General features: G+C 50.7%; 1 non-coding gene across 1 annotated transcript; it reads right to left on the reverse strand.

The window, feature by feature from the left end:
- Window positions 1-7,524: 7,524 nt before the first annotated feature.
- LOC137228476 (U6 spliceosomal RNA) lies at window positions 7,525-7,631 on the reverse strand. Its single transcript, XR_010945266.1, has one exon. It is a non-coding gene; the product is annotated as a U6 spliceosomal RNA (small nuclear RNA).
- Between the last annotated feature and the right edge of the window lie 17,602 nt (window positions 7,632-25,233).

Below are 25,233 nucleotides of genomic sequence, written 5' to 3' on the forward strand. Positions count from 1 at the left end.
TCATTTCTTCTTTTCTGCAGCCATTTACAGGTGGGCAGGGTCAGATTGTGAGCTGAACAAAGCCTCTTTAGTTTAACATTCAGGCAGAGGGGAAGGGTTCCCTGAGGCAGGCCATTATGTGTGATTCTAATAACAAAAGCAAAGGTTAAAGTCAAAGAAACAGATCCAACATGGAGTCAGATTTTGCTCTTCCCTGTTACACTATCACGCTTCCCATCTATTCTTCTAGGAGCCCATTCACCTTTCCTAAAAATCATTTCCTCCATCCTAAGAGATCTGCATCCTCCTACCCCTTCAGCCTGAATTCTAGGCCATCTCAGGGAGTGACTCTTCCTGGCTATGGCCCATGTGTTCACGAGGGATACATGTTCATAAACTTCTGTTTATCTCTTGTTAATGTCTTTTATTACAGGAGTCTTAGCTAAGAACTCAGAAGGGTAGAGGGAACATTACTTTTCTTCCCCTATGTACACCTGAGCTCACAAGGCTGAGAGAGGCGGACAGCCCTGCCGGAGGTCACACAGTAAGCAAGGCCAGAACACAGGACTCCTGCCTCCAGAAGGAGGGTCTGGCCCAGGAGTCCTTGCCCCCTCGCTGCCCCACTGTGGAGGCTGAGACCTTTCTGCCTCCAGGCCAGGAGCGGGGCACAGGGTCCCTCATTTCCTCCTGCTCCGGATCTCTGCAAGCCCAATTCCTTGGCCCCTCTGGAAGGGCCAGCAGAGTGTCAGGCAGACAGCAGCAGAGAAAACCTCAGCCTCTCACATGTTGAGGACTCACAGGTACTGCCTGGCTCCCAGTAAACCAGAAACATCGACGTCAAGTGAGGTTAGCAGGGGCTCTGGCCTGAGAGAGGGGAAGCCAGCCAGACCTCACCCTGGCAGCTCTCTCAGGAGAGGCAGCCGTCCTTCCCACAGCCTGGACTCCCCTGTCCTCACCTCCCCGCCAGCCTGGCTGTGGGATTCCTGCTGTCAACTGCCTGGAGATGGAGGATGGGGGACAGACGGGGGGTTCCAGAATCCAAAAGCCAATATGTGCCTGCAAAGCTATGCTTTCCAGATGCGAGGACCCACCAGGCTAAACACACAGCTCTGGTCCCACCTAGAGACACAGACCTGGGGGACGGGGCAGAGGGTAGGCCCCAAAAGGGTGTGACTTTACTGCACCTCCTGCTATGGTACCTCCACTCACCTCTGAATGAATCCTTGAGGTGGCCCTGCAAGGTAGCCCACTGCATCTCCATTTCACAGATGAGGCTGGTCAGCCCAGACAGGGTGTCACAGAGACCCTCAGATCTACCACATACCTGCTGTGTGACAGAGGACATGTCCTCTAACTGCTCCAGGCTTCAGTTTCTCCTTTGGGATCATTAGGAGGGCAGTGCCTGCCTCTAGGATTATTCTGAGGCTAGAAGGGCACTTACTTTTGTTAGTAGCTCCATGCCTGGCTCAAAGCGACTGCTGAAAATAATGCTATTGGAACTAGCAAGTTGAAGAAGTCAGATTGTGATGTAATTAAAAACACAACTTGAAAATAGGTAACGGATGAGAACCTACTGTATAGCACAGGGAACTCTACTCAATGCTCTGTGGTGACCTTTGGGAAGGGAATCTAAAAAAGAGGGGATAGATGTATATGTATAACTGACTCTCTTTGCTGTACAGCAGAAACTAACACAACATTGTAAAGCCACTATACTCCAATAAAAATTAATAAAAATATATATATCTCAAAAAAAATCAATTTACATATACTGCAACCAAAAGTATAAAAGCTGATCATCACAAACCCTTAAAAACAAACAAACAAACAAAAAAAACACCCACAGCTTGGGACTTCCCTGGTGGCACAGTTGTTAAAACTCCACGCTCCCAATGCAGGCGGCCCAGGTTTGATCCCTGATCAGGGAACTAGATCCCTCATGCCTGCCGCAACTAAGGAGTCCACGAGCTACAACTAAGAAGCCCACGAGCCACAACTAAGACCCAGAGCAACCAAAAAAAAAAACAAAAAAACCACAGCTTGATTTTTGCATCTCACTCTCTTTAAAATGCAGTCAGTGGGATGACTCAGGGGAGGGGAAACTTTTCCACTCAGTCTGAGGTAAGGACAGTCCTTCTGAGACAATCATGAGAATGCCCAGACCCATGTAGAATGTTCTGGTCCAGAAAAAGGGGCAGAGGTCAGCTTCTTCTCTCCCCAGCCCTGTACCCCATAGTCCAGGCTGCCATTTCTACCCAACCAGGCTTCGAGCAGTAGGGAAGGAAGAGAGCTAAAGGGAGGATGGGGAAAGTTCTGACCTTGCTGGTTCCGTGGTGAGCTGGCTTGATGCTCTCTGAGCCTGAAGCCATCTTTCTTGTGGGTAGGTTCACGGGGGTGTCTGAGGCTCCCAGGGGGCCAGTGCTCTCCCTCTGCCCTCCCACACAGAGCCCTCCCCCAGACCCCGCCCTCTTCCAGAATATTCTCTCAGGCAGGTACTGGACAGGCTGCCTATCAGTTCTCCTTGCCCACATGGGCCTCAGGAAACACCCTCTGGCATGACGGTCATCCTCTCCCCTGACAGAGGCCCCTTGAGCTTTCTCCAGTCCCCAGTGTCCCCCACCTTCAGGGATCATGTGTCAAGCTCTCTTCATTAAAGTGAAGGAGGTGGCAGGCCTCTCACACCCTGGGCCCCCTCGTAGCCCACCCCCCACACAAAAGCGTTCTTCAAAGAAATTTCCCACAAATCCTCTCTCCCCTTCCCTTTTCTCAGTGTCTGACATTCAAGGGTCATGGCATTCTCTGTCATTTTCTTGCAAATTTCAGCGACCTTGCTCAGCCCATGAGGGCTTTGCTATTGTCCGAACCGGGGTGAAGAGTGCCGTTTTAGCATCGCTTCCACTCTGATTGTAACTAGCCAGGGAAGGAGGAAGGACTAAAGAGGAACTGGCTTTGTGGAGAGGAAGGTTTGGGTTTTTTTAGATGGTGGGTGGTAGGATTTCTAAATCCTATTTTAAATCGATAAAGTAATATATGTTCATTGTAGAAAATTCAAACAAGCATGAAGAAGAATAACGAAAATTCCCCCTCGTTCTGCCCCCAGAGACAAATGCTGTAAAAATGTAAAGTCTTGTTTTCTGTTCACATATATAGCAGGATAATTTGTTTTTCCGTCTGCATTGCCTCTGCCCCCCTTCTCCACTGTAGGAGGTAGCTTGGTTACCACAGTATCCCTGGCGAGAGACCAGGGGAAGGTACTTTTTCAGAGCCGAGTGGCAGAGCTTCCTAAAGAAAATCTCTGCTTCCACCTTTTGAGGATGTCTGAGCTCACCTGAGGAGTTCTTCCTAAGTGTTCTTGGGGTATGGTGGGGGGAGGGCTGTGGCTTTAAGAACAGCGAGAAGGAAGGGGGAGGGAGAGGGGAGGGGAAGAGAGAGTAGAGAGGGAAGGGCTTCCCAATTGGGAAAGAGGCAGGGCCTGGAGGGGATGGCTGTGAGGATGTCTAGGGAGGCTGAATCCCAGACACCCCCAACTTCTCCAACCCCCATCCCCAAGGAAGCCGGGGTTGGGGCCCTCTTGCTAGTGTGGACAGAGGGGAGAGGAAAGGAGCCCCCAAATGAGACTGAATTTCCCACTGGTCCGCTTGAAAAATTGAGACAAACATGATATTTCTTACATATCTAAGTTTGTGGTTGTGTATCTGTACATACTACTCTCTCTCTTTCTCTAATAATTTTTAGAAATTGTGGTATATACTGACCATAGTAGATTAAATAGTAGATTAAATTGTGGTATATACTGACCATAGTAGATTAAATAGCCTGTGGTCTCCCTGTAATACATCATGAGTACTCTCCTCTATCATGGAATATACTCTTAATTAATTTTTTGAGATAAATTCACATACATAAAATCCACCATTTTAAGGTGTGCTGTTCAGTGGTTTTTACTATCTTCACTATGTCGTACAGCTATCACCACTATCTCATTCCAGAACATTTCCGTCATCCCAGAAAGAAACTGACCTACTAGTGGTTAGTCCCAATTCTCCCCTTTCCCCTATCTCCTGACAACCGCTAATCTACTTTCTATCTATGGACTTTCCTTTCTGTATAAGTCACATAAATGGAATCATATGAATAGAATTATGTCTGGCTTCTTTCACTTAGCATAATGTTTTCAAGTTTCATCCATGTTATAGCATATACCAGTACTTCCTTTCTAGGGCTGAATAGTGTTTTATCGTAAGGATATGCCACATTTTGTTTGTCTCCTCATTAGCTGATCGACATTTGGGTTGTTTCCACTTCTGGGATATTATGAATAATGCTGCTATGAGCATCTGTATACTACCAAGTTTTGTCTGGACAAATGTTTTCATTTCTCTTGGATATATACGTAGGAGTAGGATTGCTGGGTTATGGTAATTCTATATTTAGCTTTTTGAGGAACTGCCAGGCTGTTTTCCACAGTGGCGACACCATTTTACATTCCCATCAACAACGTATGAGGATTCCAGTTTCTCCACATCCTCACCAACACTGGTTATTTTCCTTTTTTTTAAATTATAGCCGTTGTGGTTTTGATTTGCGTTTCCCTAATGACTAATCATGTTGGGTATGAATATGCTTTTAAACTGTGATTTTAGTGGCTGTGTAAATTCCATGGTACATTACTATAATGTATTTTTTTAATTGGCTACTATTGAATATTCAAGTTGTTTCTATTTTTCTAATTCATGCAGATACATAAGCCTTTGTATATCGTAATTATCTCTGATGCAATTTCATTCTTTCATTCAACAGCTATCTACTAAGCCAGGCCTATTCTAGGTGGGTGCTGAACAAAGCAGACCCGACGCCTGCCTTCCTGAAGCATACAGTCTAGTGATTTGGCAAACAATCATGAAAGCAGTTTATCACTACAAAGACTGATGAGTATTATTAAGGAAAAGTTCAGGGGACACATGTGAGAGGAGCCTGTCATTCAGAGCAGGAGGCCAGGCAAGGCCCGAGGAGGGGGAGTTAGCCAGGGGCAGGATGGAGGCAAGGAAGGGCACTCCAGGCAGAGGGAACAGCATGTGTGAATCCCTTGAGATAGGAAAAGGCTTTGCCTATTTCAGCGACTAACTGTAGACCTGAGTGTCTGGGTAGACACAAGGCAAGAGGGAAGAGGGGGTGAGTTGGAAGGGATCCAAGTGGAAGGAGGAGGGACTGGACTGATTGACAGCCAGCTGTGGGATGGCTAGATACGCAGACAACTGTTTGGGCTCCGGATTGGTGTCCCAGCCCCAAGTCTCTTCCCCTCCACCTGCCATGGCACGGCCCGCTGGGGAGGGATCCTGGCTGGGGTGAGGTTGGCCTGAGCAGGCTTTCCTCTCTCCCTGAGGGAAGGTGTGGTCATCTCGTGAGGATCAGGGTCAGCCAGGAGGGTCCAGCTCAGTGAGAAGCAGTTGGCTGCTTCTGAGTTGTATCCTTTATAATAAAGCGGTAATAGTAAAGCATGTTCCCGAGCTTTGTGAGTTGTTCTACCAAATTATGGAACCTGAGAAGGGGGTTGTGAGAACCCCAGAATTCACACCCTCAATCCCAGGTTGTCCCTGGGACTCGTGACTGGCATCTGAAGTGGAGAGAGTCTTGAGGGACTGAGCCCTAAACCCGTGGGTTCTGCACTAACTCGGCGAGTTAGTGTGAAATTGAATTGCTGGACACCCAGTTGGTGTCAAAGAATCAGAGCCCATGTATGAGAGTCCATTTAATCCAGGGCCTGTCCTAGTGGGGACTTCCAAACCAATCAAGTCCTCTCGTAGGGGGACATTGAGTGTAAGCTGAGAAGTTGGGAGTGACCGCCAAAGCCGAGATACACGAAGGAAAGAGGAACTCTGGGGCTGCAGAGGGTGTGCGCTCACGGGACCCATAAGCAGGAGAAACCATGAGGAGGCAGAGGCCACAAAGAAACAGAAACACTGAGACGGAGAGGATGCAGTAGGGGACAGTGGTCGGTGGAGGAAGAGGCAGAGAGGGGCTGAGAAGCCTCCACGGGCGGGCACCAGCGCAGGCTACTGCAGGAGACGAAGGACCCGGATCCAAACAACCAGTTCTCCAAAGAGCTTTCCAGACTCCAGAGCCCTGGCTGAGCTGCAGTGGAGTTGCTGTTTCCCTCGTTTCCTGGTGTACCCTGATCACTAGAAGTGACCTGGCAGGGTCTCTGCTCTTTACATGCATCTCACGTTCCAGGCACGTGGGCCTCAACCTGGCTCAGGAATCCCTGGCCCCATCTTGTAGAGAGGAAACTTGGACGTGGGAGAAAGCTGTGGGAAAGCGTGGAAAATCCTCAGCCCGAGCAGATGGGGCAGCTACCAAGAACAGGGGAGCTGGGTGGGCACAAAGGGAGGTGGAGGGTACAGCTCGGATGCAGGAGCCAAGAAGCCCAGATCTGACTCTGAGTCACCAGAGGACCCTGAACAAATCCCCCACCCCCACTGGGCCTCAGTTTCCCCATCTGAAAAAGTAGGTGATTTCTACGCCCCATTCCAGCGTGAATGTTTGGTGAATTGGTGACACGAGAGGCAACGATCATCTTAAAAAAAAAAAAAAATCTGGAATCTTAAAAACCCAATTAGGCAATAAATATTGTCATCATTTGCTTAAGAAACACAACATCAAAAATTTAAGATGATCAATACATTTTTATTTTTAAAATCTTAAATGAAAAGCTGGACAAGACCAGGATATTTGAAACACTGGGCTCCGAGGACAGGTGGGAAGAGAGGGATCAGGTCTGTGGGCGAGTGTCCATCCCTACACCAAAAAGGCACTTTCCACTCCAAGATCAGAACGCCCCAGTTTGGGAACACCCTGGAGGTCCAGTGGTTAGGACTCCGTGATTTCACTCCTGAGGGCCCAGGTTTGATCCCTGGTCGGTGAACTAAGATCCCACAAGCCGCGCGGCATGGCCAAAAAGAAAAAAAAAGGAAAACAGAAGAAGAACCCCCCAGTTCCAATCCCTCTACATTCCAGAATGTCAAGAGTCCAAGATCTTAAAAGTGCTCCAGATTTTAAGATTCCAACGGTTCTAAAATTTCCAAGATTTTAAGACTTCTAGAGATTCTGAAAGCTCGAAAGTTTCCAAGGTTCTCGAAGTCCCAAAGGCCTCTACTCCCCACATTCTAAAAGCCACCTCCCCACCCCAAACCCACTGTGGGCCAACGCGGAATCGAACTTGAGGAACTTGGAAAGAGCATGGCCACCAGCTTTATCTCTTGATTTTTCTCCGGCCAGGGGCTGTGGCCACCCCTCTTTGGGCATGGCTATCCCTGAGGGTCAGGGGAGGGGACAGTGTTTTCTGAGTTCTGAGTGTCCTCCTTGACAAGGGGCCGAAGAAGTCCCTGAGCAGACTAAGTCGGACCTTCGTCCTTCTCCATCCCCCTCAGGGTCCCCAGTCCTTCTCTAGGAAAGGTCAGTGTTGCCTGGGGTCCCGGGCCAAAAGTCCCGTCTGCTCACTTATTCTTTTTTTTTTTTAAACATCTTTATTGGAGTATAATTGCTTTAAAAAATACGGAACGCTTCACGAATTTGCGTGTCATCCTTGCGCAGGGGCCATGCTAATCGTCTCTGTATTGTTCCAGTTTTAGTATATGTGCTGCCGAAGCGAGCACTGCTCACTTACTCTAAAGCTCTGGGCCCTCAGAAAGCTCACAGTCTAGTGGGGGACAGATGACCAAGCAGTACGGAGCCCTGCAAGGACCTTCAGCAGGGCCGTGGCATGGCCAGGCTTCATCCCCGTTGGGGGCCCTGAGCTCCTACCCTGCCTCTTACAGGCTCCCCGCTGCCAGCCGCGCCCAGGTCACGCCACACGGACGCCCGCCTCGGCTTCCCGCGGGCCGGGACCTGCTGCTCCGCCTGCCCGCTCCGAGCCTGGCCCTCCTCACGCTCCGCCGGGTCGCCTACAGCTCAGCTTCGGCTCTGCTTCTGCTGCTCACTGAGCTGGACCCTCCTGGCTGACCCTGATCCTCACGAGATGACCACACCGTCCCTCAGGGAGAGAGAGAGAGCCTGCTCAGGCCAGCCCTCACCCCAGTCAGGATCCCTCCCCAGTGGGCCGTGCCATGGCAGCAGCAGGTGGAGGGGAAGAGACTTGGGGCTGGGACACCAATCCGGAGCCCAAATTTGACTGTATTCCCCCCTGGCTGTGAACTCTGAAAACTTCCATTTCCTCCCTATCAAGGGAGATTTTCCTTCCTACATCTCAAAGTTACAGAGAAATTGGACCCCTTACCTGTTAGAGGACCCACCACTGCACTCCTCCCCTCCCCGAGGCCCCTCCGTGATCACACAGACTCCCCCTAACCCTGAGTAATCTCCCCCAAGCAGCAGCACAGAAGAGGCAGGGCTGAGGGTCAGGGCCGGAGAGTCAGAGACTGGGTTTTAACACAAGGGCTAATTGTGGGTCCCAGGACAGCCCTGCCTGGCTCCATTCATAAAAACACTATTTTTAGCCCAGGACTGGCTGCCTGCGGTCCCAGTGGGGGTGGCCAGGCCATGTGTCACATCTGAGTGATCATGGACTCACTCTGACCAGGAAACAGGCCCACGGGGACCAGCTGCTGCATCCCAGGGCTGCCACCACATCTGGGAGGAGGTCGATGTTCAGCAGGACTGGAAGTTTAAACCTTCTAACCCGCAAGAGTGTGGGTGTGTGGCGTGGAAGCGAGAATTAACACACCTCGAAAACTTCCTAGTGCCAAGTGCTGCTCTGACTGAACGTGTATTAACCTATTTAATCCTTACTATGGGGTAGATACTATTATTATCCCCATTTTATAGATGAGGAAACTGAGGCTGGAGCCATTAACTTAACCTCCTTGAGTCCACATGGTAGTAGTGGGTGGAGCAGGGGGATTTGAAGCCAGGCTGTTGAGCTCCAGCATCCATGCTCTTACTGTCCAGTCCCTTGGAATCTGGACCATGGGCACTCTGTCAGCTACTGCCTCTAGGTCTCTCCGATTCAGGCTCCAGAGGCCTAGTCCCACTCTTAGCCCACAAAGTTCTCTGGGATCACAGGGAACATCCAGTCTTACCCTCCTTTGGAGGTGAGGGAATTGAGGCCCAGAAAGGAGTCCAAAGTTATGGAGTCAGATGGCTCTAATTCCGAGGCCCAGACAATTCCTACTGAATCATTCTGTGAGACGAGTTCACCTCATAACCTGCCCGACACCTCAGCCTATCCTTGGCTCCAGAACTCAGTACCTGTGCTCTTTCGAGCAGGGAGCCTGGGCTCTGGAAGCAGATTTGAGTCCTGCTCCTGACTTGCTGTGTGACCCTGGGCAAGTCACCTCACGTCTCTGAGCCTCAGCTTCCTCCCCTGTAAAATGGGAGCGATTGGGCTACCTTCCTAAGGCTGTGGGCTGGGTATAAGTTGCCTGAGGTTTCAATAAGTGTGAGCTTCCTTACCCTGGGCTTTTCAAATCATTAAGTAATCTCTCCTGTGAACAAGATGCATGGTGTGCGCTTGCCCAGGGCTACTTCTGGAAACGGAAGGTGGTGGGATTGTAGATACTGTAACCAGCTGTTGGGGAGACACTTGGAGCAAATCATGCCATGCCGACATCTGCCTCGTCCTCAGATTCCCGGCAGAAGAGAATGTGGCAGAAGAGACAGGGGAGACATGGTCTGTCCATCCTCTGAACAAGTTGCCCAGATACGAAAGCAGAACAAGCATTGCAGAGTTCAAGTCCACCTTAGCCACATCCCCTCTAGGTGACCTTGGGTCAGTCTCTGCCTCTCCCAAGGTCTCAGTCTCCCAGATGCAGAGAGAGGCCGGGGCTCTGTCAGGGCCCTGGTTTTCTGTGACATGACCAGAGCAAGCCCCCCTTTCAGGGCCTTGTGTGCTTCACCACCACTACCACACACACACACACACACACACACAGATATCTCATACTCTGAGTCTCTGCTCAGGGGATTTCCACAGCCTAGCTTCTGGGCTCACTCTTGACTTGCCCATGACCCAAGTGAGCATCTCCCCATGATGGTCTCAGTCCCTGAGTCCCATGGCCTACAAGCTCAGCTCCCCACAGGTGACTTTTTCCAGTGTTGAATCCTAGTTGCCAATCTCCTGGCCAGAGAATCTGAGTGGCCCAAGCGAGATCAAGTGGGCCAGTGAGCTGGGTCATGTGTCATAGGCTAGGGGTGGAGCAGCTGCTCCAAGAACAGGGTGTGGATAAGGAAGAAATCAAAGCATCTCTAATTCAGAAGCAAAACAAATACACCTGGAATGTGAATTCGTTATTTATCTACACGAACTCCTCATTTATCCAGAAAACTATCAGAGGTATCTGGAACTGGGCTTTAAATTACAAAGAAAAAGCTACCCCCATCTCCCAGCTGCCAAAATAAAAGTAAAAAGTTCATGCTCTTAACTCACCTGAGAATCTTCTCATTTGTTGCTTATCAACTCTAACAATACAAACAATTTTAACACACATGGGTTATTGGTTTTCCACTAGAGGGCATCATCATGACCATGCTGTGAAGAAGAAATGTTTTAAAACATAAACATAAAAGCAAAAGAAAAAATTTAAAAACAAACACAGAGATTTAGCATCTTGGGTGACTTTTTGTGGCCCGGCCAAGCAACTGCACAATTTAGGAGTCTATACAAGCATCGCGCATACGATAGTTGAAGCTCACAGTGACAGCCCTTGGGCATCAAGAAAGAGTAAAATTATGTTCCCTCAATGGTTAACACACTGGAGCTGGATTACCCAGGTTCAAATCCTGACTTCCCCCCATCCTAGTTGTTTGACCTTGCCCATGTTTTTTCAGTCTGAGCCTCTGTTTCCTCATCTGCAAAATGAGAACAATACCAACACTGCCTTCTTTGGAGGATTATTGTGAAGCTTTACATTGTGGTGAATGTAAAGCTCTTGGAACAATGGTCAACACTAGCTAACATTAGTACTTTCATTGTATGGTCAGAAATTGTTAATGTGGACATATGTCCCTTGATACTAAATAAGTGAAATTTTAAAAGCAAAAAAACCACCAAATTTATGTTCCCTTACCTCCATGTAAGATGGTATAAATAGATAACACATTATGAAAGACTTCCATTTAATATAAAAAGGAAGAAAAAAATTTTTCTTTTAGTTTTTCACAGAAGGAATAAACCACGTCTGGAAAATGCATTCTTATGGAATAATGCAGTTATAATTGATGTGTGACTATATAAGGGTTTGCAAGCCAATCCAATGAAAATAATAAATGGAACAATTTTGAAACCAAACTCTATAACTAGCAGCTAGAGTTTCATCATTGTAGGAATAAAGTGCCTTAACAGTGACTTCAGTTGGATGGAGGACCTCAGGGACCTTGCCAAGAGCTTGAAAGCAGATGATTTTCAGGAGCGATGTCCAGTGCCGAACCACTACATAATTTTACCCTCTTGCCTCAGGCGAGACCCTCGTACGTGGTTATAAGGGGGAAAAGGAGACCGTGCAAAACTGTCGTGTGTTCAAATTTAAGACTTGGAGGGAAAATCCCTTGGGTCTTTGGGGCAGTGGGTCCCAAAGTGGATCCCCAAAAGTAAGCACATTGAAATCAATTGGAAGCTCATAAAACTTTAGGACATCTGGGGGAGGAATCTTAAACACATTCCCTGATTCTGATACATGTGGTCCATGGATCACACGTTGAGAAACACTCCTCGTCCCACTTCACAGATGGGGAAGTCAAGGCCCAGAGAGGAAAAGAACTAAGATTTGAAGTCATACAGCAAGTCAGAAGCTGAGCTGGCCTCTGGCCTGTCCAGGGCTCCTTTCCACCAGATTCCGCCTACCCACGGACTGCCTCCCGGGGCTGCTAACATTCCAAGGAAACTTGTAACAGGAAAGGAAATGTCAGCTGTGCCTGTTCCGATGTTCAAGCGGCCATCGTGACTCCAGGTTCTGCCAGACACAGCCCTCAGAGTTCGGGCAGCCAAGCTCCATGAGACCGATTTTTCCAGATGGGATTGGGGATGGGATTACAAAAGCCAGCATTTATTTTTATTTCCCCAAGAAAATAAATCGGCAGTTTTGCTCCAAGAAAAGTGATCAGAGGAAGCAGTGTTCCCAGCCAGGAGGAGGCCCTGGACCCTGGCCAGCCCCTCGCAGCCCGCTCCAGTGCTGCCTTAACATCCTGAAGGTGTCTCGCATGGAGTCGGGTCCTTAGACAAAGCGCCTTTTGGGCTTCGGATTCAAGAACCCTCTCCTGTCGACAGTGGTGGCTAAAGGACTCCAGAGGTGGAGGGTTACTTTCTTCCTGGGGACAAAAGGAATTTTCCCCAGCGTCTCCTATTACACCACCCCCACCCACCCCCCAAAAAAATCTAAAAATGGAGGGTGGTGGAATAAAAGCCTGCTGCCAGGTACCACAGTTATGACAGTGGTTTTCAAAAGAGGACAATTTTGCTCTCCCGGGGGTGGGAAGGGACATTTGGCAATAGTTGGCCGCGTTTTTGGTTGTCACAGCTTGGGGGACGAGGGTAACTGGCATCTAGTGGGTGGAGGCCAGAGACGCTGCTAAACATACTACAACACATAGGACAACCACCCCTCACCCCTTGCCCAAAATGTCAATAGTGCTGAGGTTGGGAGACCTTGAACTACGCGCAAGTGGCTCAGGATGTTAGAAGTCTGGGTGTGAGTCCAGGTTTGCCTCAAAATGCTGTGTGAGCTTGGGCAAGGCCCTGCCCTCTCTGGGCCTCAGACTCCCATCTGTACAAGGAAGAGGTAGGGAGGCCCCTCTCTGGGGCTTTCACAGTTTTGGTCATTCAGGACTTGGGAGACCAGGAGGCCTGAGACCACGGGTCTGCCTTCGGCAGCTTAGACGTGGCTATGGGAGGATTGAGGGGGTCTACCCAGCACCCCCCCATGCCTGAGGGGTAGACAATCAGCTCTTCTGAGCCCCTCCCCCAAAGCGCAATATCTGGAACTCCTGCTCCACCAGAAACGGAAAAACCATTATCTGCAGATGACATCACTTTGCAAAAATGCAAGTAGCGGGTGGTTGCCGAGCAGAGCTCCAGGGAAGGGGGGGGTGAAGAAAGGGCTCGGAGCGCGCCAACCACCAGCAGCGCTGGCATCCAGCAACTTCATGCATCTCAGGATAACCCCGGACAAGTTCCTCAACTTCTCTGGACTTCAGTCCTCCCATCTCTACAGTGAGAGACCAGACCTGGGTGTTGCCAGGAGCCCTTCCTGTTGGGAGAGTCCAAGACCCTGCGACTCTTCCAGCTCAAGTCTCAGGAGGCCTCTGGGTTGCAGGTGCACAAGGGAGTTCCCCACACACACAGGAGCCCAGGGCTGGGGGCTGGAAAAAGAGGAAAGTGGCCACCCTGCCCAACTGGGCCACACAGAGGCCACGGCGGCCACCCAAGTGTTTGAAAACAGACTCTCTTCCTGCAGGACCGGGCACCGGTCTCACCCACCAACCCAATTTCTTTCTTGGTCTGGAGTTTGGTAGAACATCCTGAACCAGCTGAGTGCTGGAAATAGCAGCCCAGGGGAGCCTGCTGTAATGCATGGATGAGAATGACCCACAATCCAGCATCTTTCCACCTGTGGGTCCCCAGGAGGTGAGGGAGCCGTAAAGAGCAGCTCTGATGAGCAGAGTGGGCTCAGCTACCCTGGAGGAGCCCAGGGACCACAGTCAGGAAGCCTGGGCTCTAGGCCCAGCCATGAGGACAGGGCCTCAGCTTCTTCTTCTAGACAAAGAAGTTTCATCCAGAGAGCCTGGAGGGTCTCTTTCAGCTCTAGGATTTGGTGGCTCCAGAACAAGCCCAGGTTACGACCCCAGGTGGGGCAGAGCTGGGTGTCTTTAGCCGATGACAGTTCCCTTCCTGCTCCCACCTCCATCAAGAACAGAATCACTGGACTTCCCTGGTGGCGCAGTGGTTGAGAGTCCGCCTGCCGATGCAGGGGACACGGGTTCGTGCCCCGGTCTGGGAAGATCCCACATGCCGCGGACCGGCTGGGCCCGTGAGCCACGGCCGCTGAGCCTGCGCGTCCAGAGCCTGTGCTCCACAAGGGGAGAGGCCGCAACAGTGAGAGGCCCGCATACCGCAAAAAAAAAAAACAAACAGAAACAGAAAATAACAAGTGCTGGTGAGGATGTGGAGAATTTGGAAACTTTGTGCACTATTAAATGGGAATGTAAAACGGTACAGCCACTATGGAAAACAGTACGGTAGTTCCTCAAAAAATTCAAAATAGAATTACCGTATGATCCAGCAATCCCACCTCTGGGTATATATCCCAAAGAATTGAAAGCAATTTCACAGAGAAATATTTGTACACCCATGTTCATAGCAGCATTATTCACGGTAGCCAAAACGTGGAAGCATCCCAAGCGTCCATTCGTAGATGAACAAATAAGCAAAATGTGGTGTAAACATACAATGGAATCTTATTCAGTCTTAAGAGGAAGGAAATTCGGACACGCATGGATGGACCTTGAAGACATCATGTTAAGTGAAATAAACCAGTCACAAGAAGACAAATCCTGTATGATTCCGCTTACATGGGGTGCCTAGAACAGGTAAAGTCACAGAGACAGAAAGCAGAGTGATGGCTGCCAGGGGAAGAGGGGGTGGGAAATGGAGAGAAGTTGCTTAACGGGCACAGAATTTCATTTTTGCAAGATGAAAAATTTCTGGAGGTTCATTGCACAACGATGTGAATATACTTAGCATTACTGAACTGTTCGCTTAGAAATGGTTGATGGTAGAAAAAAGAAACAAACTTATCAAAGTATATATTTTAAATATGTGGGGTTTAGTGTGTGTTTACTATACCTCAATAAAGCTCTTTGAAAAAAAAAGTCCCTTCACTAAACTCTCCTCACGAAAACTGTTGGTTCCCATACTGGTCTGTACATTAGACTCTTCTGGGATCTTTAAAAAATTCCAAAGCCCAGGTCAACACCCCAGACCAATTAAATCACACCCCCTTCAGGTAGGACTCGAGCACCAGAGTTTTGATGCCTCCCTGATGCTTCCAATGTGCACACAAGGTTGAGACCCACCGAACAAATCCTTGGATTGGGCCACGTGTTTCTCGCGAGGAGTCTGCACAGTTAGCTGGCTCTCAGGCTTACTGTGAAGATGAAAAGGAATAGCGAATGCAAAGCATTTAGCGCAGCTCCTGGTACTCAGTGCTCTATGACATGTACTGAAACTCTCGTTGGCTTTATCGTTATTATTTCTCCGGGACTCCAGGTTGCCGTGGGTCTCCGAGAAGCTGCAGAGGAGGCGAGAGGGGTGGGTATCAAGACAAACCCAAGTCTTGGCAGGTGGGAGGGGTCCCGGCTAAGACAGAGGAAGGTGGGGATTCTGTGCTGGCTGGGGGGCTTCTGTAAGAAGCCCAGGCCAGGAGGATGGCAGACCTCCCACGGTGCCAGGAGGCACCCGCCTCCAGGGGCTGCTGCTGCCAGGCAGCTGGCACAGCTCAGAAGCTCCGGAAAACACTGCGGTCAGGGGTCACCCAGGGCCAATGGGAGAGTTGGTCTAGGAAACAGCATGGCCTGCAACCAACAGACTTTTAGCTGATCTTCTAATTTTTCAGGGGTCCTCAACCACTCTTAGCAGCCTCAGCAGCCTTGAGGTAACTACTGACCACCACCAAGTGTCTGCCCTGGTGTCCACTCACCTTGCTGGGCTGGGCATGGAGGGCGAGGGAGAGCAGGCCTCCCTTGGTCGCTGCATGGGAACTGCGAGATGTCGAAGGGCCGTCGCGTTGGGGCTGCCTAAAGAGGGGCATCTCTCCTGCCCAGGAAAGCGCTTTGGATGAAGAGGTGCTGGCCCAGCCTGTGTTTTCTCCCCAGGCCATCCATCCGTCTAGCCATGCAACCATCCAGCCCACAAGCACTTCCTGAGCACCCACTGTGTGCCTAGCTGGGGCCCTGACATCCGATGGTGAGCCGGACCTTGAGCCTGGCTGGGGGAACAGGGGGCGGGAGGAAGGAGAGGGTCCCGTGGCAGAGCAGCCCACAGCAGACAGACAAGGGCTCAGATCCTAGCTCTGCTCTGTATCTGCTGCGAGTCTGGGGGAAGGTCGGTCCACCTCTGGAGCCTCGGTTTTGTCTTCTGCAAAAGGGTGACAGACCCATCCTCACGGGGTTGCTGATGAAGGAAATGGGACGCAACGACACGAGGGTCCCTGTTTGGCACCGTTTGAAGCTCTTTCCCCAGGAGGGGAGGGCAGTCCCCTGAGCCCCGACCCTAGCCCAGGCCTCTTACCTGCTGCAGGGCTGCTGGGGGTGGCAGCTTTCTGGGGACAGGAGCCAGACCCGGTGGACCCCCAAAGCCACAAATCCACACCAGGAAGCCCTCCTCCAGAGCCTGGAACCTGGGAGCCTGGGTGCCTGGGTCCCCCTCCAGCTGCCATGCTGGGGGCCTGTGGGCAACCTCTTCCCTATCTGTCCCTCAGGGCATCATAAGCCCACCCAGCACTGATATTCCAGGGAAAGGGAAAGACTTCACAGTCCCTTTGTGCAGGTGGGAAAGCAGAGGCCTAGGAAGGACAAGGATCTATTCAAGGAAACATGAATCTACATCAGAGTCAGAACTAGAAGCCAGATCTCCTGGCTCCAAATCCCTAGCACCTCTCCACACTCTCCTCCAGAGGGGTCTGTGCCCTGCGATGGGCAGGGTACCAGGAAGTCCAGTTAGAAGATTCAGCTCCCTCTTTAAGGGACTCCCCAACGAAGCCTCAACTCCAATTACGCAACCAGACTTCCCCTCCAAATATCCTCCAAGCAGCCCCCCCTCTAGACAAGTCCCTCCTGTGCTCAAGCACCTTCCATGGCTCCCTATCACCCCACAGAACACCTAGCATAAGGTCCCAATCTACCTCCCCAGGCTGATCTCCCTGTGTTCCCCCACCTTTGCCTTACATTCTGGTCACCACACAGTAACCACTGGCCCACAGTAACCCAGGCCTTTGCTGATTCTGGTCCCTCCTCCTAGAACACCTTTGCTTGCCTCCTTCCTTTAAGGCCAACCAAATGTCACGTGCTCTAGGAAACTTTCCTTCTCCCCAAATCGGACACAGCCGCTTCTCCTCTGGGCTACCAGAAGACTCCCTTAGGTTGGCTCTGGGTAACTCAAGTGCCCATCTGTCTCCTCCAGGAGATGGAGAGGTAGCTGGGAGCAGACTCCAAGTCACACCCACCTCTTGTCATCTTCCCATCCTCAGCCCCAAGCATTAAAAGAGGAAGGACTAAGTGATCCCTGGTTCCCTGAGCCCACACCAGGACAAACAGACAGGGACGCTTCCGTGCCCGTTGGAGACCCAATTCCAGGTGGGAGGTGGCTGGCTTCTGGGCCTGGCGCCTGGACACAGCCATTGACCCCACCTCCAGTGGCTGTTTTGGTTTTCCTTCTCCCTAGGCAAAGGCTGCAGGGGCTGTTCTGAGCCACAGCGGTTTTTATTGCATCAAGGCTCAAAAAAGGCCTGGGCATATTTTTAGAGAGAAGGGGAAAAAAGAATATTTTCTTCCCTGACCCAAGATGGGGGCTTGCTCCAATTTTCCATCTGCTCTGCCTTCTGGGTGGAGCTGGCGGGGAAGTTTCTCTGAAGGAGGATTCTGCAGGACAGTGGTTTATGAGCTCATAGACATGGCAGCACTCACGCACACATGCGCACAGCCTTGAGCCTGTGATGTGGAGAGAGGGAAGCCATGCCTCAGACGAAGGACAGTAGCGGAGCAAGAGAGACCCAAAATCCCACTGAAGGAGGGTGACTGAATTGTGGCTGAACCAGGGGTCCCCGCGCTTACACCCCAGAGCCTGGGGTGCGCAGCGTTCCCACTGGGCTGCCTGGATCCATAGGAACTGGGACCAGAATGAAGGATGTGTTGATGCATCTTTCAATGGCTGGTTTTCAATCGTCTGAAGATACTGTCAGGATGAACGAAATACAAACCATTTCAAAGCATCGCTGAACTCATAGAGCTTTTGCTGAAATGCATTTTCTCAATCAAAAGATGCTAAATGGGCTTCCCTGGTGGCGCAGTGGTTGAGAGTCCGCCTGCCGATGCAGGGGGCACGGGTTCGTGCCCCGGTCTGGGAAGATCCCACATGCTGCGGAGCGGCTGGGCCCGTGAGCCATGGCCGCTGAGCCTGCGCGTCCGGAGCCTGTGCTCCGCAACGGGAGAGGCCACAACAGTGAGAGGCCCGCGTACCGCAAAAAAAAGAAAGAAAAAAAAAAAGATGCTAAATGCACCGGAGTTCTGCTGGTGTATGTGTGTGTTTGATGTGTGTGAATATGGTCTATGTGTGTGACATGCGTGGTGGAGTGTGTGTATGTGTGCTGTGTATGTGCTGTTTGTATGTTCATGTGTAGTGTGTATATTTGTGGTATGGTTTGTGTGGTGTGTGTGTGATGTGTTTGATGTGTGCTGTATAGGGAGGGGAGGTGTGTGTGTGATGTGTGTGTTTGATACATTTTGTGTGTATTTTGTGTATTTGATGCTGTGATCAGGCCAGAAGCACATCTGGAAGGGGGACTATGCTGGGGAGGGGTTCCCCTGGCACACTTTTCAAAATGACACCTTTTCGAGATCTTTCCAGGGCAATTTGTTAGGGAAAGCACAACACACAGAGAAAGCAGCTGAAAGGAAAGGGGCGAGGTTACGAACTTACTCCCCACCTAACATCCGAACTAAACTCTGCCCCTGGTGACACCCAATCCTAAAACCCCCAGTCCAAAGAGATGGAGGCAATACAGCTCAAGTTCAGAGAAGCCTGCAGCCCAGTGTTACCCAGAGAGTAGGAGCCGGAGCCCAGCCTCCTACCTCCTCCCCACAGTGGGCTGGCCTTCAGTTCCAGAGCCAACAAGCAAAGCCCACAGCGGTCCCGGCAACTGTGCCCAGAGCAGGCACTCAGGGAGCTGGGCTCTCTACAAACATGGCCTCGTTTCCCTCTCACACCCACCCATCAAAGGAGCATGATTACCCCATTTTATCAGAGGAGGAAACAGGCTCAGGGGGAAACAGAAGTAAAGGCAGGCCCCTGGCAGCCAGGAGGAGAGAGGAAGTCCCTGGAGACAGGAAGGCAGGCTCTTGACTTTGGGGATCAGGCAGGGGAATCAGGAGCGACTTGTACACTTGTGAGCTTTTAGCTCCATGAGAGCCACAGCCTCTTCTTTCATGTCTGCAGAGGTGTAGGCCCAGAATTGGCGCCAGGAGTGGGTGGACATTGGATGGGCCTTTCCCCGACCACCTCTCCATCCTTCTCTGGCAGCTCAGCCAGGCCAGGCACCCTCATACCCATGTAGCCCCTCTATCCCCAGGCAGCAAGAACTGCTAGAGACTCACCCCCTACTTCTTAGAAACTGAGGCAGCCCAGCTGGGGCCGAAGGGAGCTGGGCTTTTCTGGCTGAAAGTCCCAGATTCGAGGCCTTCCCAGCCTAGAGGCCTTGGGCAAGTCCTCCTCCCTCCCTGAGCCTCAGTTTCCTCGTCTGTAAAATGGGGATAACAACGGCTGCCTCCTGGGGTGGTTGGGGACCGCATGTGGGTGTGTGAAGCGCTTGACAGAGGCCTGGCACAGGGAGATGCTTGACGGACATGTGTCCTGTCCCCATCCCCGGCTGCCCTGGTCAGAACGACTTATAGCGGGGCTTGACCAGTCCAAAGGTCCCTCCCCTCCTGGCCCCAGGAGAAGCTGCAGAAGAAAGAGAAACAGCAGTTCTTGGAAAGCCACCATGGAGTCCTCCCTGGATCAGGCGGGCCAGTTATCAAGATGCCACTGGGCGGCCACACCAACCACCGGGCCTGGAGTGGCCCTCTGTGACCTCTTGGCTGCCTCACTCTGAGTTCCATGGTCCTGTTCTCCACTCTGTGTCTACCCCTACACCGGCCACCGCCATCAGACATCTCACTTGACCCTCCTCTGCTCCATTGGCATAAAGTCCTTTATGCCACCCAGCATTCCAGGCCCTCTCGGTCTGGCCAGCACCCACTATTCTCTCTCCTGCACCTCTTCACCTTGCACCCCTCACACTAGCTACAGCCAGTCCCACATGGCCACCTGGTTTTGTTACCTGTGGGAAGAGCTTAGTCCAGGCCTGGCCCACAGGGGACTGCTTAGCAAGACGTGATCCAGAGTCGGCAGAGACACCAGGCTTATGTCCCCCCAGGATTCTGTGCTTGAGATGTCATTGCTCTCCTCTGGCAATTTCTGACTCACACTTAAAGACCCCCCTTAGTCTTCACCTCCTCCAGGAAGCCTTCCTTGATGCCCACCCCTCCAGGCCAGTGTAGGTGCCTTCTTCCCAAGTAGAGCTGCCTGGTGGCCCCCAATCCTCCTATCACTGCCGTCCTGTCTAGGTAACTTCGGTCCCCACCCAGCAGCCTGGCATGTCCTCCCCCTAGTCCCCATGGATTTCGGTAGGTCTTATGTCAATTCATCGGTCCTTGCTCTCAGCGCTACGGCTGCCCTCTATCCCAGCTGCAGGCACCTTACTCCCACTTTATCCCAAAGGCCTTGCAGTGCAGAGTCAATTTGGAAAACAGAGTTTACGGATGTTTTGGAGACAGCAGAGAGCAATTCCAGTGCTGAGAACAAAACAACATTCAGTCGACATTCAGAGGCAGGCAGCGTAATTCTCAGGAATTTGTCAACCACCCCTCACCCCAGAGAATGTCTCACCAGCTGGAGGGGGTTGGGGGGGAAACTGACCTCTGGGAGGGTTCTGGCAATTCCTCCCTCTCCCCACTCAGAGCCCCTCCCCCTTTTCCTGTTATGATGAAGAACTCTGTCTGGTTGGCTCCTTGGAGACCCCGGCGGGGCCCCACCTGAGACAGATTCACTCTCTGCCGATGTGCAAAGCATCTGCATCGGTTATTTCACATGGCCATTGCTCTGGGCTGAACTGTGCCTCCCCAAATTCCTATATTGAAGTCCTAACCCCCAGGACCTCAGGATGTGACTGTGTTTGCCGACAGGGCCTTTGAAGAGGTGATGAAGTTAAAATGAGGTCATCAGGGTGGGTCCGAATCCAGTAGTACCAGTGTCCTTATCAGAAGAGGAAATTTAGACCCAGACGCACACAGAGGGAAGACCGTGCGAAGACAAGGGAAGAGGGCTGCTGCTGTCTGCAAGCCCAGGAGAAACAACCCTGCTGACACCTTGACCTTGGACTTCTGGCTTCCAGAACTGTGAGAAAACAAATTTTTGTTGGTTAAACTCTCCCAGTCTCTTAGGGCAGCCCAAGGAAGCCGACACAGATGTTTTGATGCCTCTCTCATTGTGCTCTCATCGCCTGTTCATGGGCCTGTCTCCCCTTTCAGACTGTGAATTCCCCAAAAGCACTGGACAGAGCTGACCTGTCCCTCCTGTACCCACCAGACCCTGAGAGGTTTGGAGGGCATTTCCTGGGCAAACACCTCCTGAGATAAACAGAACTATGGTCCACGGGTTCATTCAGTCAGCAAATGCTGGCAAGTGGAGAGGCCGAAAATGCATGTCTCCTCCCTCCTTGGTGCCCACCTGTGGCGCACCCACCTGGCCTCTGTTTCAGCCCTCAACAGCCCTGAGAGAAAGGCTCCCCTCCATTTTACAGATGAGTAAACTGAGGCCCGAGGAAGGCGAGTGACGTGCGCAAGGTCATTCATGGAGTCAGAGCCACTAGGCAGGAAAGCCCACGGGGCCCAGGGAGGGTCTGAGACGAGGAGGGCTGGGAGTGGAAGGCTCTGCAGCGTCCCATCCTCTGGAGGGAGAGACAGAGAGGACCTGGGTTTGAATCTCTACTGCTTCTCTTCATTGCTGTGTGTGAGTAAGTTACTGACCTCTCTGAGCCGGGCCTCAGTTTCCACGTCTGTACGACAAGGCTGAGAAAGGGGAGACGGCACTCCTCGTGCTTAGCATGGTGTCCGGCCCACAGAAAGGCCTCAAGAAATGGTGGTGGTGGTGCTCATGAGGACGGGCTTCTGGAATCACCCAGCTGGCCCCGCACCTGGCTCCGCAGGAAGTCTGACAAATACCTTGCCCTAGAAGCTTTTCCTGCTGGTCGGCATGGGGGGCAGACAACCCCTGTTCCCCTGCCTCTGAGCCCTGTCATTCGCCCTCCGCCTGGCCTCAGTGGCCCATTGTTCTCCCTCCAGGCCCAAACCACTCCAGGCCCGCCAGGAACCAGCCGCTAAAAATAGCCCCACCGGAGTGCTGGGGTCCAGCTGCTTATCTCCCTCCGGGGATCAGGAGTTGCCCCCCTCTTCCTGGCCACTACTCTGGGTGAAGTCCAACTTGGCCAGCTCCCAGCTCACCCTCAGGGAGGTCCAAACTCACACCCACAAAATATTTCGTGGAAAATTTGAGGCCGGCTCTAATTCCCAAAGGGCAGAGGCTCAGTGCAGACTTGCAGACTTGGCTTGCGGTGGGCTGGGAGGAAGGGCCTGGAAGAACAGGCAAAGCAAAGAGAAACAGGGAAAGGCATCCAGGTGGCAGGAACAGCAGAAGCAAGGGGGAGGGATGAGGCTGAACAGAACAGTGAGAGGCTCCGGGAAGTCTATTTGGGAGAGCAGGAAGGGAGGCTCAAAGGGAAGCTCAGGCTCAGTGGAGCAGATCCCTGAATGCCAGGCAAGGCTTTCCTGACCTTCAAGGCCACGCCTTGCCTGGGGCAGGTGCACTGGATGCCTTCACTTCCAGGGTCTCCTCTGAGTTCTCCTCCCTAAGGGATAGTCACAGCCCTGAGGGAGGAGCAGAGGGCTGGCGAGCACAGAGAGAGGTGCCTTTAGCACACCCCTCCAGGCCTCAGGAAGGGGGTTTCTCACCGGTGACGTATCATTAGGCGGACTCCGGAGGCTCTGCCTGTGGGCTGTGAACGCCAAGCCTGCAGCCATTCAGGCCTTCAACTGTCAGCTTCCGAGAGCCTGCTCTGGGCTGGGCCCCGGGCTGGGTGCTGGGGACCCAGACAGCCACTCAGTTCTAGCCCTGCAGGGGCTCACAGTCCAGGGGAGAAAGGGACAAGTGAAGAGGCAAGTCCAGGATTGGGTCACTGGAGCACAGTGCTGGGACGGCCCAGAGAAGAGCCCTCCTCCAGACTTGGGAAGTCAGCAAAGTCTTCCTGGAGGACACACCCCCTGAGCTGAGTCTCAAAGGGTAAGGAGGAGATGGCCATGTGAAGAGATGGCGGGAACCGTGTTCCAGGCAGAGGGCAGCGTGTGCAAAGACCCCGGGGTGCAAATGAGTCTACCTGGTGTGTATGCGTGGGCAGGGACAAGGCTGGAGATGGAGTGTGAGGGTAATGAGGCTGGAGAGGTCTTTGGGGGCCAGGTTCTAAACTTTTCTGAGCCCCCCCCCCCATGGACATAAACATAGTAGTCACCCTGAGGCTGGTGAATGAAATTGTTGGAAAAATGAAAATCAACCTAATTGAGTAGATTAAATCCTATCTTTTAAACTCAGAGTCTGGGAATTGGATCACTGATTATTCAGTAAGGAAGGCCTTGTAGCGCTTGTACGTTGGGAGCTTGATGGATATGCTGTGCTTAAATCAAGCATATCAATATTATACAGACAGCATTTTCAAAAGTCCTTCCCGGGAGGGCCCAGTCAGGCAGACATGGGTTCTAGAAAAGCCCAGCCTGCACTGGTCTGTGGGTGCCTGCAGCCTGGAGCGAAGAGCTTAGTTCTGGTGAAATATACAGAAGGTAGATCATTCTTCCCCACCCTTGACATAAGGCACAGCCCTGTGACTTGTTTTGGCCAATGGGATATTAGCAGACAAGTTTCAAACAGAGACTTAAAATACACTTGCACCTGAAAGAAAAATTAATACCAATTCTACACAATCTCTTTTGGAAAATAGAAAAGGAGGGAGCACTTCCCAATTTATTTTAGGAAGCTAGTATTAACTTGATACCCAAACCAAACGAAGATAATACAAAGAAAGAAAACTACACACCAATATCCCTCATGTATATGTTGCAAAAATCCTTAACAAAACATTAGCAAATAGAACACATCATCATATTTTAAAAATTATACACCATTACCAAATGAAGTTTATACCAGGGATGCAAAGCTGGTTCAATATTTGATTGGTTCAAAAATCAATCAGTGTAACCCACCACATTCACAGGCTAAAGAAGTAGTCATATGATCATATCAATTGATTTTTTAAAAAACCTGTTTAACAAAATTCAACATCCACTTATGGTAAAAATTGTCAAGGGACTTCCCTGGTGGCGCAGTGGTTAGGAATCCATCTGCCAATGCAGGGGACACGGGTTCGAGCCCTGGTCCGGGAAGATCCCACATGCCGAGGAGCAACTAAGCCACAACTTAGTTGTGCGCCACAACTACTGAGCCTGAGTTCTAGAGCCATGAGCCACAACTGAGCCCACGTGCCACAACTACTGAAGCCCGCGCACCTAGAGCCATGCTCCGCAACAAGAGAAGCTACCACAGTGAGAAGCCCGCATACTGCAACGAAGAGTAGCCCCTGCTCACCACAACTAGAGAAAGCCCATGCACAGCAACAAAGACCCTGACGCAGCCAAAAATAAATAAATAAAATAAATAAATTTATTAAAAAATAAAAAAATATACAGAAGTCCTCCCAATATTATTTTTTTTAATCTCAAAAATTAGGAATAGAGGGCAACTTCCTATATAAATAAACTTCCAATATAAATATATATGTACATATAAATATACGCAAATGAACATGCTATATAAATAAAACAGCTTCCTAAATGAATAAATAACACCTGCAAAAAAACCTACAGCTGATATCATATTTGTTGGTAAAGACTGAAGTCCAATAAGTCAAGAAAGGGAAATAAATGGCATACAGATCAGAAAGGAAAAAATAAAACTGTCCCCATTTGCAGATGACATGATTGTCTATATAGGAAAATTCAAGGTATCTACCAAAAAAAACTCCTAGAACTATTAAGTAAGTTCAGCAAGGTCACAAGTTACAAGATCAAGGTACAAAAATCCATTGTATTTCTATGTGCTAGCTATGAACATGGGGAAACTGAAATATAATATCATTTACAATCACCAAAAAAGAATGAAATACATAGGTGTAAATCTAACAAAACATGTACGGGACTTGTATGCTGAAAACTACAAAATGCTGACAAAAGAAATCAAAGAAGATTTAAATAAATGAAGAGACATACCATGCTTATGGATTGAAATATTCAACATAGCAAAGATACCAGTTCTCCACAGACTGAAATACACGTTTAACACAATTACTATCAAAA

The sequence above is a fragment of the Pseudorca crassidens genome, chromosome 7 (assembly GCF_039906515.1).
Source record: "Pseudorca crassidens isolate mPseCra1 chromosome 7, mPseCra1.hap1, whole genome shotgun sequence".
NCBI classification, from domain to species: Eukaryota; Metazoa; Chordata; class Mammalia; order Artiodactyla; family Delphinidae; genus Pseudorca; species Pseudorca crassidens.